This window comes from Numenius arquata, chromosome 17, assembly GCF_964106895.1.
Source record: "Numenius arquata chromosome 17, bNumArq3.hap1.1, whole genome shotgun sequence".
NCBI classification, from domain to species: Eukaryota; Metazoa; Chordata; class Aves; order Charadriiformes; family Scolopacidae; genus Numenius; species Numenius arquata.
Window position 1 is genome coordinate 4,764,138 of NC_133592.1, and position 13,023 is coordinate 4,777,160.

Below are 13,023 nucleotides of genomic sequence, written 5' to 3' on the forward strand. Positions count from 1 at the left end.
CAAACCTCTCATCTCGCCCGCAAAGACCCAGCCCTCAACTCGCCCATCAGGCGCAGGCTACGATTTCTTATTACTGGTTTTTAATTGAACTCCTCTCTCCGGCCGGTGCCCGCCGCCAGCGCGGAGCCCCCGGCCTCCGTCCCGGGGCCACCGGGCACCCCACCGGGGCGCGGCCACCCCCTCTGCAGCCGCCACCGCCCCGGGCCGGGAGAGGCAGCCATCCGCACCGCCCCCTCCCCGAGCTGGCTCGGCCCGCGGCGGGGCGAGGCGGCCGGACCCGTGTCCCGGAGCCACAGACGCCCCCGGGGCCAGCCCCGCACCCCGGGCCTGGCCCCGCCGCGCATCGTGACTCGGCACCGCGGGGCCCGATCCCGCTCCTGCGGGAACTTCGTACGCGGAGAGCGGGAGGGAGAGAAAACACCCCTTTAGGGATCAAACGGCCAAAAAAAGCCGGAGCCCCTCCGTTACCTGCTCCGAGGGAGGAGGGAACACGGGAAAGGGATTCCGGGGGGACTCTGCGGCTGCCTCCCCTCCCCAGACCCGCAGATCCCCGGGATTCCGCCCGGGAAGGACTCGGGCTGAACTGCAGCCGAGTGGGGAGCAACAGCGGGCGACCGCGGTGCCCCTCTCCTGCCTCCCGTAGCCCAGTTGCTCTCAGGCGGTATTTAAGCCGGTGCTGATCACGTTGGGATTTTTTCTACCCTTCCTCTTTGCCCTTGCAAAAGGCAAAATTTAAAAAAAAAAAAAAAAAGAAAAAAACACATTAAAAAAATCGTTGCCACAAGAGACATTGCAACATTTCTCTCGACTTTTCGAACGCTGCGTTTGCCCCAGCGAGATTAAAAAGTCCCGACCCAACAAGCAGCAGAGGAGAAGTAGGGGAAAGAGGAAAAAAAAAAAAAGGCAAAACCAAAACACCCAAAAGCAGCAATTAAAAAAAGAAAAAGCCAAAAACCAACACCCAAAAACCATCAAACCAGGCAGAGGCGAGCTGCTCCGTGCAACGCTACGGCCCAATCCCGATGCGGCGGAGTTTCTGTCCGGCGGCCGACACACACACATCCCTCGAAAGTTTGCTCCACGTGTTGCGGCCGCGTCCCGAGAGGGTCGGGGTGGCCCGGCGCACCGGGGCGGTGCGGGCCCGCTCCGCCGCTCCCCCGCCGTTTAAGGAAGCGGCCAGTCCCCACCCCTGCGCCGGGCAGCTCCCGCCGCCACCCGGCTCGGCGGATCCGAAGGCTCTGCCGCGCCGACCCCCCGCCCTCCCCGCCGCTCCGTCGGCCCCGCACCAGGCAGGAAATGGGCTCCGCGGCTCCCGACACCCGGTGCCCGCCGGCCGCCTCCCGCCCTTCCCCGCGCCCCTCCCGCCGCCCCGACCTGCGCGCCCCGCAGCGCACCGAGGGCGGAGGGCCCCCCCTGGCGGCCGCGGACGGTCACGGCGCCGGGACCGGTGTATGCGCGGCGGAGCGCTCGGCCCGGCCGCTCCGGCGAAGCCGCGGCTGCCGGGCTGCGGTGCGGGAACTGCCGGCGTCTCCCTTCCCCTGCGGCTGTACACGGGCTGGGGGACCCTCGGCCGCACTGCAGGCCTCGGGGACCGCCCCGGCACCCCCGTCCGCATGCCTCCGTATCCGCTCACAGCCAGCATCGCCCTGTACATCTCCCCAAACATGTCCCTGTATGTCCAGTCTCCTCCTTCATGCCTCAAAGCAGCCATGTAGATACCTTGTCTCTGCTGCAAGGATGTCAGAGGACGTATTCTACCCTCCTGTCTGTCCAGCGTTAAGAGGAGGATCCTGAGAGACACTATAGCCCCTTCCAGTACCTAAAGGGGTGACAGGAAAGATGGGGAGGGACTCTTTATCAGGGTGTAGAGATAGGACAAGGGGTAACAGTTTTAAACTGGAAGAGGGGAGATTTAGATCAGATATCAGGAAGAAATTCTTTAGTGTGAGGGTGGTGAGACCCTGGGCCAGGTTGCCCAGAGAAGCTGTGGCTGCCCCATCCCTGGAGGGGTTCAAGGCCAGGCAGGCTGGGGCTTTGAGCAACCTGGTCTGGTGAGAGGTGTCCCTGCCCAGGGCAGGGGGGTTGGAACTAGAGGTTTAAGGCGCCTTCCAACCCAAACCATTTTGTGATTATAGTATTTACATACCCAGTAAGGCTGGGTGAATCTGTATGACTGGGAAAACCTGCACAAAGTACAGCTACACGATGTACGCAATTTATAAAGGTTTTGTAAAGATTAACTCATTTACATACACAGTTAAAAAAGTGTTTTACGAAAATACCACAAGGCCCTCAGTAATGTGAGGTCAAGTCAGAAGGGACAGCTGAAATGCTATGAAAAAGAAAATTTACTTTCTTCCTGCTTTTTGCTCTTACTTTATTCCTCTGCGCATCCTCATCTGCCTCATGCTTTTGAGCTTTCTGGACTTTTTGGAGTTATATTTTAATATGCTTTGGATACCAACTCACATGTGCAGGCCCTGCCCACTGGTTATAGGGGGTTGGACAGTTACTGCATCTCCCTTTAATATTTGCTACAGATGCCCTGAACACCAAACTGTGGAAAAGGGGACAAAACACACACAACCCACAGAGAGCTTCAGTTCTTTGCAGGACCATACCCCTGGACAGTTTCCTCCGCTATGATAGTAAAGTAGTGACCAGTCCAGCAGCACACTGAAGCCACCAGAAATGTAGGGGATGGCTTGCAAGGTTTTGTCCTACAAAGAGAGGGATCACTCACTGTTCCTGTGAAATGTCAGCAATCAAGGTGAAGTTCACTGAAGATCACAACACGAACACAGCTCCATCAAGCTGAGCAGGAGGCCCACAAGAGACATGGATAAGAATGAGCTCACATTGATGGGACAGGATTACCAATGGGAATGTCTCCATCATATCCTTGTGCCTGACAGGAAAACTTGAACCGAGTTGAGCAAGAAGATCCAAACTGGGCTTTAGGAGCTAATGTTAACAAAAATCAAAGCCAGCATCCAGAGGACTTCTCTTTTAAATATTTGGGTTCAGCAGGACCCAAGTGCACGTCCCCGCTGTCTACACTGGACTCTTTTCCCCCCACCCAGAAGCCATGTAAGACAGCCACGTATATACAGGTTGTGCTAGAAGCCTTTACGTGCTCAGAGCTTTATGGTACCAGCATCATTACAAATGTGGCAAGTGACTTGACCCGGCGTGGCTAGAATGAGACAGAGACAACTTGAACTGATCTGCCATGTAACTGCTCCTCTCGATCAACACTGCAAAGCCATCCTCTACACAGAAGAACATGTTCCTTGGCTGGAAGCCTGATGAATATTTAGAGCCAAGGAACATGTTGTTTAAAATCAATAGTAGAATGCAAAGTGAATCACGGACCGTGGGCAAAAAGGTTTGAAAGAGGGAAGAAGTTGTATGAGCATTTTTGAAATAAGACCTACTGGTGGAAGGTACAGAAATGAAGAATCTCTTGACCATCTGGAATGGTGACACCCAGGAAGTTTTTCTGCAGTGATGATGCCCTGCGAGTACTGGCAGAAATTAAGATGTCCAAAACTGTGTGAAAAACACTAATCTTTTCTGTGGCGAAGGGCATGGATGTTGTAGAAATCACTTTGGTTGAATGAGACATGGCCTCAACAGCTTTTAGAAATTAAGAGACTGTTACTCTTACATTGCAAGTTACATCCGCCAACCTCTTATTCTCATTCTCTCTCTTTTTCCTCTTTTTTTTTTTTTTTTTTTTTAAATACTGTTCTTGCTCTTTGGCTGTATCGAAGAGCTGCTCATAACAACACAGACCAATGCTGAGAAGTTTCTTCCTAATTAAGCTGATGGCATACTGCTTAGATGATGTCCTGACCAACTGTTTAATTTGCTATTTTCAGCAGCCTCATACATGTTGCCTCTTGTCTTCATCTTGCCCCCACTGGTAGTGATGTGAAGCTCCTCTTAATTTCCATGAAAGCAGGGCAAGACTTTCACACGTTTTTGCCCAGCAGGAGCTCTTCTGCAGGGAGCCCGGTCCCACAAGACGTACTCAGCTGCTGGCAGTCCGCTCCCGCTTCCACTGACGGCATTGGTAACTGGATAAGGCACATTTCAGGCAAGTCTTCTCTTGGCAGGAAGTACTTCCGTACCTGAGAAGGTCAGGTCTTTGGACTTCATCTCCTCTCACGAATACCTGCTGGCTGCTCTCCATGGTGTGCAGAACCCACGTGCTGCAAACGCATGATTACAGCTCCTGTCTGGATGGGCGCTGGGAAGAGGATTAGCTCTGCATTCAGTTCAGATGTAATCACAAGCATATCAAGTTGTAAAGCATCACAACTTTCATAATTCTAAAAATAAACATAAGCAGTTTGTTTCAAGCCGTTTGGCAGCCAAAAGGCTAATATATTAATAACATTAGACCAACAATAGCCCAGAACAATAACTATGGAACAATAGATTCTATCACTTCTGAAAATAGCCCTGTTTGGAAAAAAGAAAACATTTTTACAAGAGGCATGAACCAGATGTAGTAGTGTCTTTATAGGTCTCCACAAAGGCTTCACAAAGTGGAAGACTGGTGTCATACCTCTGAAGTCAGGAGGGAACTCCTGTGGGTGTTACTGACTGGGACACACTTAGACCCTGTGGGCACAGTTTGCTCTAGGTGAATGTGTGCATTAATCTGATCTTTTTCTTTCTTGATCCTGCCTATACTTATACAATACCTTTCTCCACAAGTAGATACATTGGTTTGCTAACTTTCCAGCATGTGGTACTAAGCAGCATGTAACCAAGTGTGACTTGTAGCCAACAGCTTGGTATTTCGGCATCAGACCTTGTTGACAAAGAGACGGGATTGTCAAAGAAGTTAAACTTAAAGACAATGTTGTGAGAGAAAGAATTGAAACTCCACTGCTGGCACAGGATGAAATATGCTGGTCTTCACCTGAAAATATTAATTCATGCTGGACACCCAGATCTTTTTTTTTTTTTAACAGAACAATAGGAATAGCAAGTTTACGATTAAAAGTTCTGAAATGTACAAATATGATGTACTGCAGGGAGCTGGCCTGACCCCACGTACCTCTGCAGGAACACCAAGCAGCCAAGTCCATTAAGGATTTATAGAAACTGCAGTCCTTCCATGATCTTTGCTGCAACCCAGTTGTTCAGCTGTGAGAAACCCAGGTAACACAGTGAGCTCCAGCCTCCGGCCACCACTCAGAGATGGTCTAGTCCTCTGCTCACTGGCCAAGGCTCTGCCCATCTAAAGAACCTCTGGCAATACAAGATGAATGCCCCACCATAAATGGGGCCTTCATATTTAAAGCACGTGTGCTGGTGTCTATATGGGGGAGAGGAGAAAAATCACAGGACTAACGAGCTATGATTAAGCTCAGAAATAATGGTTTCCTGTGCAAACACAGAGCTATGTCTCTTCTTAGTACAACTACCTCATCCCCAATTGTGTCTATTAAAGACAATTACTGGGGGAGACAGATATGTGTAACCAGATGTGGAAACAACGGTCATGTTATGCACAGTGCCATATGCAGTTTAAATTCTTTGGGGCTGAACAAGTTACATATAAAAAAATTGTGTGTGTTTGTGCACAGAGGAGCAGCTGTCGATGGGGAAATCCCCTTAGCCCACTTTAATCCTACGTTCCACAATCCCCAGGGATTAAACAAATGCACTAACATTATTTACTGTAATGCTCCCTCCCTGGGGGGCTTCAGTCCATGAAATCCACTCCAGCATTTGCAAGTTCCAGTTGTGAAATAGGCTGCGCACATTCTATATTTGGTAGCTCACAAGTACTCCTTCAGTTGGGCCCGGAGTGATGAAAGGACAGGAGTCAGGAATTCAGCTCAAGCAGAGGCTGACAGGCAGCGGGCTCAGGGTGGGAGCTCACTTCTCACTGCACAGGCCTTACACGGGCACCAAGGCACTGCAGTGACCGCTGAGAGGGGACAGTGTTCACAGGACTATACTTTCTTTCTTTAAGATGCTTTCTTAAAATTAAAAATGATGCCACAGTATTACTCCTCCCATGTATGTGCTGGGAGTACGAAATGAGTCTTTAAATCCAGCTATGCCAGTAAAGCCTCACGTGCCTTCTGTTTTCCTTTTCCTATGATGAAATACGTGTTTGAACTTGGGTACAATCCATGTGAAACTAGTGACGAGGATTCCATCGATACAGATGCACAATCTTCACAGTCCCAATAAGGCTGTGACAACGCAAACCACACAACACCATCAAACTCTCATGACCATTTGGGTTCAATTGATGGCCACAGTGCCCAGCAATAACACACAAAAGTTTCAGGCTGGGGGTCCCAAGAACCCTCAGACATATTTGCAATGCTAGCCGATTGCTCCATCTCTTTCTTGAGCTTCCCATCTAGGTTTATTATAGTTTCTTCAGACAGTAAACATTACATTCTATATTAGGCTGTCCTTGTCTTGAATTCATATACAGTTTAAATTAACTTAGATAATTGTACCAACTCAGCACTACCATTTGAATTAGTGCTGCCACAAATGAGATGGCAGGCCACAGACACAGAGAGCATCACCCTAAAGAAGCCACTGCTGTTAGTACAGGGGCAGGTTTGGTCCTGGAACTTTCAGGCAGCAACAAACAGCACAAACCTCAAAAGCAAAGGAGTTTCACAAAATCGCAGGATGGTTGTGGTTGGAAGGGACCTCTGGAGGTCATCTGGTCCACGCTCTGCTCAAGCAGGGTCATCTAAAGAAAGCTACCCGGGACTATGTGTAGATGGCTTTTGAATATCTCCAAGAATGGAGACTCCACGACCTCCATGGGCAACCTGTGCCAGCGCTCTGTCACCATTACTTGAAAAAGTATTTCCTGATTTCATACAGAACCTCCTGTGTTTCAGTTTGTGCCCTTTGCCTCTTGCCCTGTTTGTTGCTGATGCTTTTTGCACTGCTGACACGATGTCTCAGGCTGGACTTTGAAGCCTGGCTTTGTCACCATCATCACCAGGCTGGTGGAGCTGTATTCTGTTGAATGCAAAGGAAATTATTCTCCATAATATGAGATTCATATGAGAACTAATAGTTCAGAAGCTATATTAATCCAACATCTGACTCTGCTTCCATGGCACTGCGTTTACAACCATATAATTTTATCAGCTCCAATATAATTTTTTTTCCAATTTACACCAAGACCATAATAAAAGCTATACTCGTTACTGCCCTTCATCCTGCAACAGCTTGCTAACTGCAGTAAATGTCACTCAGTGGCAACTGCCAGTGAGTACTCACATGGATAAGGAGAACCCCCATGCACAAACTTTCCAGGCCTGGGCTCTCAGGCTCTCTTTCCTTCATGCAGTTTAAGTCAGAAACATGAATGAGCACCTGAGAGGGAAATAGGGAGAGGATCAGGGCTTCTGGGACCAGCAGGCCCCATTCTGCTGAGGTTAAACAGAGTGTGGAGGAGATGAGATTAGAAATCTCCCATCCATCCACATATACTCCCTTGCTCCTCCTTCCCTGCATAATTGGAGTTTGTTTCAGACACACTGCCTGGAGCATCAGCTGGCATCTTCTGGGCTTCACAGAAGCGGTCACTGCCATTCGGCACCACTTTTTCCATTTAAATTATGTTTTCACAGGTTCCCTTGGGAAACCAAGGCACTGAGCACTGATCTGCACTATGTCAGCACAGCAGTAAGGACCATCGTTCCCTCTCCTGTGTCCCTACAGAGCTCATTCACAAAATCACACTGCCACCACTCATGACATTACATGTTGTTCTCAGGGGAGCAGCAGCAGCATGCTGTGCTGATGCCTTCATTCATCCTGGTCAGGGAGGCACACCTGGACCTTTTCATTAGTATCTCATTATAGATGACAGTACCATCCTCAGGGCTGGATGTCTATAAGACTTGCTACTCCTGTACCAAAGCAAAAATACAACTGGGATCCCTCAAAGGAGGAACTTTACAACTTCTCCCCTCATGCTTCTAGAGAAAGAGACACCAGTAACTCTGCCTCTTGAACAGAGAATGAGGACACTCACTGTGCCTTTCCTACGGTTGCCATAAACAGAGTTTTCAGAGAGGGGAGAAATTTTATTTCCTATCTCACTGTCATTTTTTCAAATTATTGAATACTGCAGCATTCAATGGATTACTATTCGCAAACACGTACCTACTCCTCCGGCAGAACAAATCAAGTAATTTCTGTTTCTGCTTGAGCCTTCGGCATGCAGACAAAAACATTTTTTATTCATCAGTGGTAAAAGGCTACAGCCATTTGACTTTAAACACAGACATGCTTCTGGGCTCTCTTCCAGGAAGTCTGTGTCACCCAGGCTTTAGATCGATATGTTTGTCTGCGAAGTCACCCTTTTGATCTGTAATTTTTCATTTTGACACAAGAAATGCCTTTTGGTCAAACTTCAGCAGTCCATTAAATTCCAGGCATAATGAAAATGGGAATCACATTGCTGTAGCCATGTGAAGATTTCCACAGTTTGGGGTTTATTTACTCATGGGTTAATTTACTCAGCCATATATTTGGGATTCAGACAACACTGCAAATACTGTTCTCCTGCCTCATCTAACATCAGTGCCTTCCCCCCAATTGTTTGTTGGTGGTCTCACCAGCAGTCACAGCTTTATAAAATACTTTGTACATTTAGCTGTCTAATCCGCAGGAAGCATTATCGTGGTTTCACATTGCAGATGCTGAGCATCCTCCCAGCTTGGCCCTGTCATTGACCATGTACAAAGGCAGGGCCCAGCCACTGGGACACCAGCCCCGTCCCCAAGAGCGAGGGCTCTCACCAGCCCATGGCCCAGCTGGCTCAGGCAGCCCAGTCACCCCTGGCACACCACGCTCTATTTGCACAACTCCACACATGTATTTTCTTTCGAAGTTCAAGGTTTCAGGGCTTGGGGTTTTTTACCCCTCCTTTAAAAAAAAGAAATTAAAAAAAATGCGTCAGCCATCCCATGGAGGGATGCCCAAAAAGGAAGAAAGCTGGGAAGACAATCCAATACTTTATTAATGGGACAAGTGGGTCTGAACAGTTTTTTGGTACAATCGCCCTGCCTGGCTCCACAAAGCAAGGTCTGAGCAAGGCTCACCACTATTTCTGAACGAGACACACAGCTCCTGTGCTGCTAACACACTGGTTTTCAGTTGCTGAGGTTTGAGCCTAGGGAGGACGCAACAGACACTCGGGAGAGTTGCAAAGCGCTGAAAAATGTCATTGTAGTCTGAACAAAGAGCATTACACTTTTAGTCCCCATTCACATCTTACCTTTCCAAAGAAAGTGTTTTCTGTCAGCCTCTCAAAAATACACATAATACGCAATTCAGAAATACTGCTGTTATAATTGATTCATTTTTACACTTACTTTAAAGGGGTCATGAAGATGTCTGGATTCTGAATAAATGGTTTGTCAAACCAGAAAGGTCAGGAAATTCTGTATCTAAATACAGCCAAGATTTTCAGCAGTAACACATCTTTTAAGTACATTAATTGTAATGTGTTTTTATTAGGTAATTAAAAGGGGCCTCATTTTAATCCTTGTTTAATAACTTCTAATTTAATAGAGGTGTTATATTCAGAGGGAGGCTGGTCAGTATTTTCTGGAATAAAATCAAAGATTTTAAAGCAACTCAAATGGGGCACCTAAAATTTTTATGGTTTTGGTCAGGACTTGTGTCCAAAATAAACAACTTTCTCTCACCTACCCAAAAAAATCCCAAACCAAAACTATATCCAGCACACCTATGATCAATCATAAGTATCTTGATTCAAGTTCATTGGCACTTCAGGACTTTAGCTATTAAATTATGGTCAAAAGCAAACATATTACCTGACTGAGTAAGAAGAGGGGGCCGTGAAGGTGGGAGGCGAGAGCTCACGTGCTCTGCCTCAACCCAACCCTGCCGTGCTAGGAGCTCCCACAAACAGTGAAGGGGCAGAGACACCAAAGGGAGGGGAGTGAGGAGAACCAAGAGCCCCAGCAGTGCCAGTGAGCCAGGAGCAGCTCTGCTTAGGTGTGAGGAGCAGGACATTTTGTATAGATTTTATTTTTAGGCTGGACTTTGCTCACACACAGGGTCAGCTGAACAGTCTTGTTAGCTTGAGCGGCTCTCTGCTAATTTACATCAGCTGGGGTCTAGCTCTTGATTTCCAGCTTCATTAACAAACCCTGCGGTGCTCCTGCCCCAAGCAAGGCAGGCCAAGCACAGCACACATGCCAGGTGACAGAGACACACTTGGGGACAGACTTTCATATCCTGAGCTCCTGCTGCAAGGATTCCCTCCTTTATCTTAAATAACCCACAGCCTCAACTCTTGCCTGAGCCAGGGCTGTAAGTCGTTTGTCTCCAGGTGGCTCAGTGCAGCATCTTGCCCTGGTGTAAACTTCACATGTAAGCCCAGAGGCACAGCTCCATTTCTTCTAAGCCAACCAGAACTTTTCATAGGTGCCAAACTGCTCTGAAACCTTCACCTGTTCAAATGTGGTATTTATAGCAAAGTCTCCACACATACTTTTCTGTTCAGAAACACCTCCTTGTCTTCCTCTGCGCTTTCTTGACTACTACAACCAATGCATTATCTTTCAGTCATGCTCTGGGGGTGAGCAGGGGCCTGTATCGCACACCAGGACTCTGCTGTGCTGGGCAAGACCAACAGCTCTAAAAAGACAGTCCTGAAGACTGGAAAAAAATACCTATGCCCTAGGATCAGTGTGTCTGTGAAGAGCTGGGGAGCCTTGAAGGCAACATTAGCAGGATGGCACAGAGAGAACTGCACAGTACTGAACAGAAAGGATGCAGGCAGGTGAGCTCGTTCCGAGAGTGAAGATGAACAACAGCAGTCCTGGTACAGAGCCGTCCTGCGGGCCCCTGCCCAGGCAGCTGGGCAAAGCAAAGGACCTTCCTTCCAAGACTCCCAGGAGTCAGAAGTGAATATTCCAGTTCTGCAGAGACCAAAGTTAAGCAACTGGTGAGCTGCCTGGATGTGTTATGGCCACAGAGAACTTTATTGAAATACCTGGCTCTTAGTCCCGGGTTTGTGGCACACGTTTGGGCAAGACCGAACTGCTCAGGCTTACGGGATGGCAAGCCTGTTTTTTTTCAGGGAGGACCTCAGTTTCACAATTGGTTTCAACCAGAAACAAACCCACAGAATTCTGAAATTCTCTGCAAAAGCTGCAAGACAGCTTTTGAATCATTAGAAATGTTTTGATTTGACATACTGATGTCTACTCAAAATAGAGTGTTTCAAAGCTGGAACTTTCATCCTCAAAATCCGCCAACAAAGTTGACAGGATTTTGACAGCACTGCATTTTCCAAGTAAAACGGTGTCTATGTTTTTCTAAACTGCATTTCCTGTTTTTATATCAAAATGTAATACTGCTTTTTTTGTGGCTTGTTCATAACATACTGTACAACCATTTTCTACAAATCTCCCAAAACCCCTAACACACACACACACATTTCCAACACCTACCGAGAAAGCCAAACAGCCTCCTACCTCATCAGTCCCAGCCTAAGTGTGGCACATTAAACAACAAAACCCAGCTTTTTCTAAGCATCAAAGGAAACAGCCAGTTTTTTGGAAGAAGCTCATCAGCTCTTCCCAGATACCTGGCTATGGTGATTTTGCAATTAAATGACTTTGTTCTTTACATATTTTAAACTGCCTGAAAGCAGCAATAATCAAAGTTCTGTTACACAGAGCCAGCAGAAATGCCCTTGCACACATGCAAAGCTTCGCACAGCTTTATGTATTGAGAACCAAGCCACGAAGGTCAGTTCTGGTGTAAATGGTACAAATGCACTACGCTTTTCATAGTGGGAATTACATCAAAACCAGCACCTATAGAGAAAGTAACAGCAAGAGGGACTCAACATTTCCACTCTTAAACACCTCCTCCACAGCAATCCAGTGCAAACATCAGTTTAACCGTGATTCACGGCATCCAGTACAACCCTCCGGAGCTTGCCCGCCCCCGACACCGCACTGATGCCCACCCGGGCTCACCACCGGCTCCGTGCCAACGACCCGCGGGGACCACGGCCCCCTCGCTGCCTCCGTGTCTCCGCTCCCCGGGATCCGCAGCTGCCGGGGAGCCCAGCGAGGAGTCAGAGCGGCTCTCGGCGGCCGAAAGTAGGAGAAAAAAAAAAAAAAAAAAAAAGGGAGCCGCAAACGAGGCGGCGACCGCGGCCTCCCCGCGGCGGGGCTGCCAGCGTACCGCGCTGCCTCGGCAGGCACGGACGGGGTTCGAACCCGCGATCTTCGGTTTACGAGACCGACGCCTTACCACTTGGCCACCGCGCCTGACGGGCTAGTTGCTCCCCCACGCCGCCAGTGGAAGCCACCGACCCACCCGCCCCGGGGAGCTGCCGCCGCCGGCGGGACGGGGCGGCCCCGGGGAGATGCCGGCGGCGGGAAGGGGCGGGGCGGCGCAGCCCTGGGGAGACGCCGCAGCCCCGCGGGACGGCGCGGTGCCGCCCGCCGGTGCGGTTGGCGGCGGCGGCTCCGGGGCAGCCACGGGGCGGAGCACCGGGAACGGGCGGCGACGGACCCGCCCAGAACGGTAGGACGGGAGCACGGCCGGGTGGCGCCCCAACGACGCCCCCGCCGTCTGCCGGTGGCCGGGCCCTTCCGCGCCCGCGGAGCTCGGTGGTCCCCCCGCCCCTTCTCCCAGCAGCCAGATTGCTCCCCCAGAAACCCGTTTCTGGTGACCCCCGTGCGGTACCACCCCCCCGGCGGTGGAGCCTCCCGCCGGGTCTCGCCGGCATCACCTGCGGCGGCAGCGCTATTGCTCAAAAAGGAAATTATTGTTGAACGTTTATTTTCTTTTCTCCTGGTTAACAGCTCCTGATGTTTCTCATGGCAGAGTAAAGTGCATCACCACAGAAACAAGAGAGTTGCCCAAGGAAACAAACAGGAGCTATTCTGTTTGAAAAAAGTCTGCTGCTAAGCTTACACATCCAGCCCGGCTGCTTTCCAGGGTCTGGCACCT

General features: G+C 49.5%; 1 non-coding gene across 1 annotated transcript; it reads right to left on the reverse strand.

Moving 5' to 3' along the window:
• Positions 1-12,263: 12,263 nt before the first annotated feature.
• Positions 12,264-12,335, reverse strand: TRNAT-CGU (transfer RNA threonine (anticodon CGU)). The gene has a single exon. It is a non-coding gene; the product is annotated as a tRNA-Thr (tRNA).
• Positions 12,336-13,023: the final 688 nt, after the last annotated feature.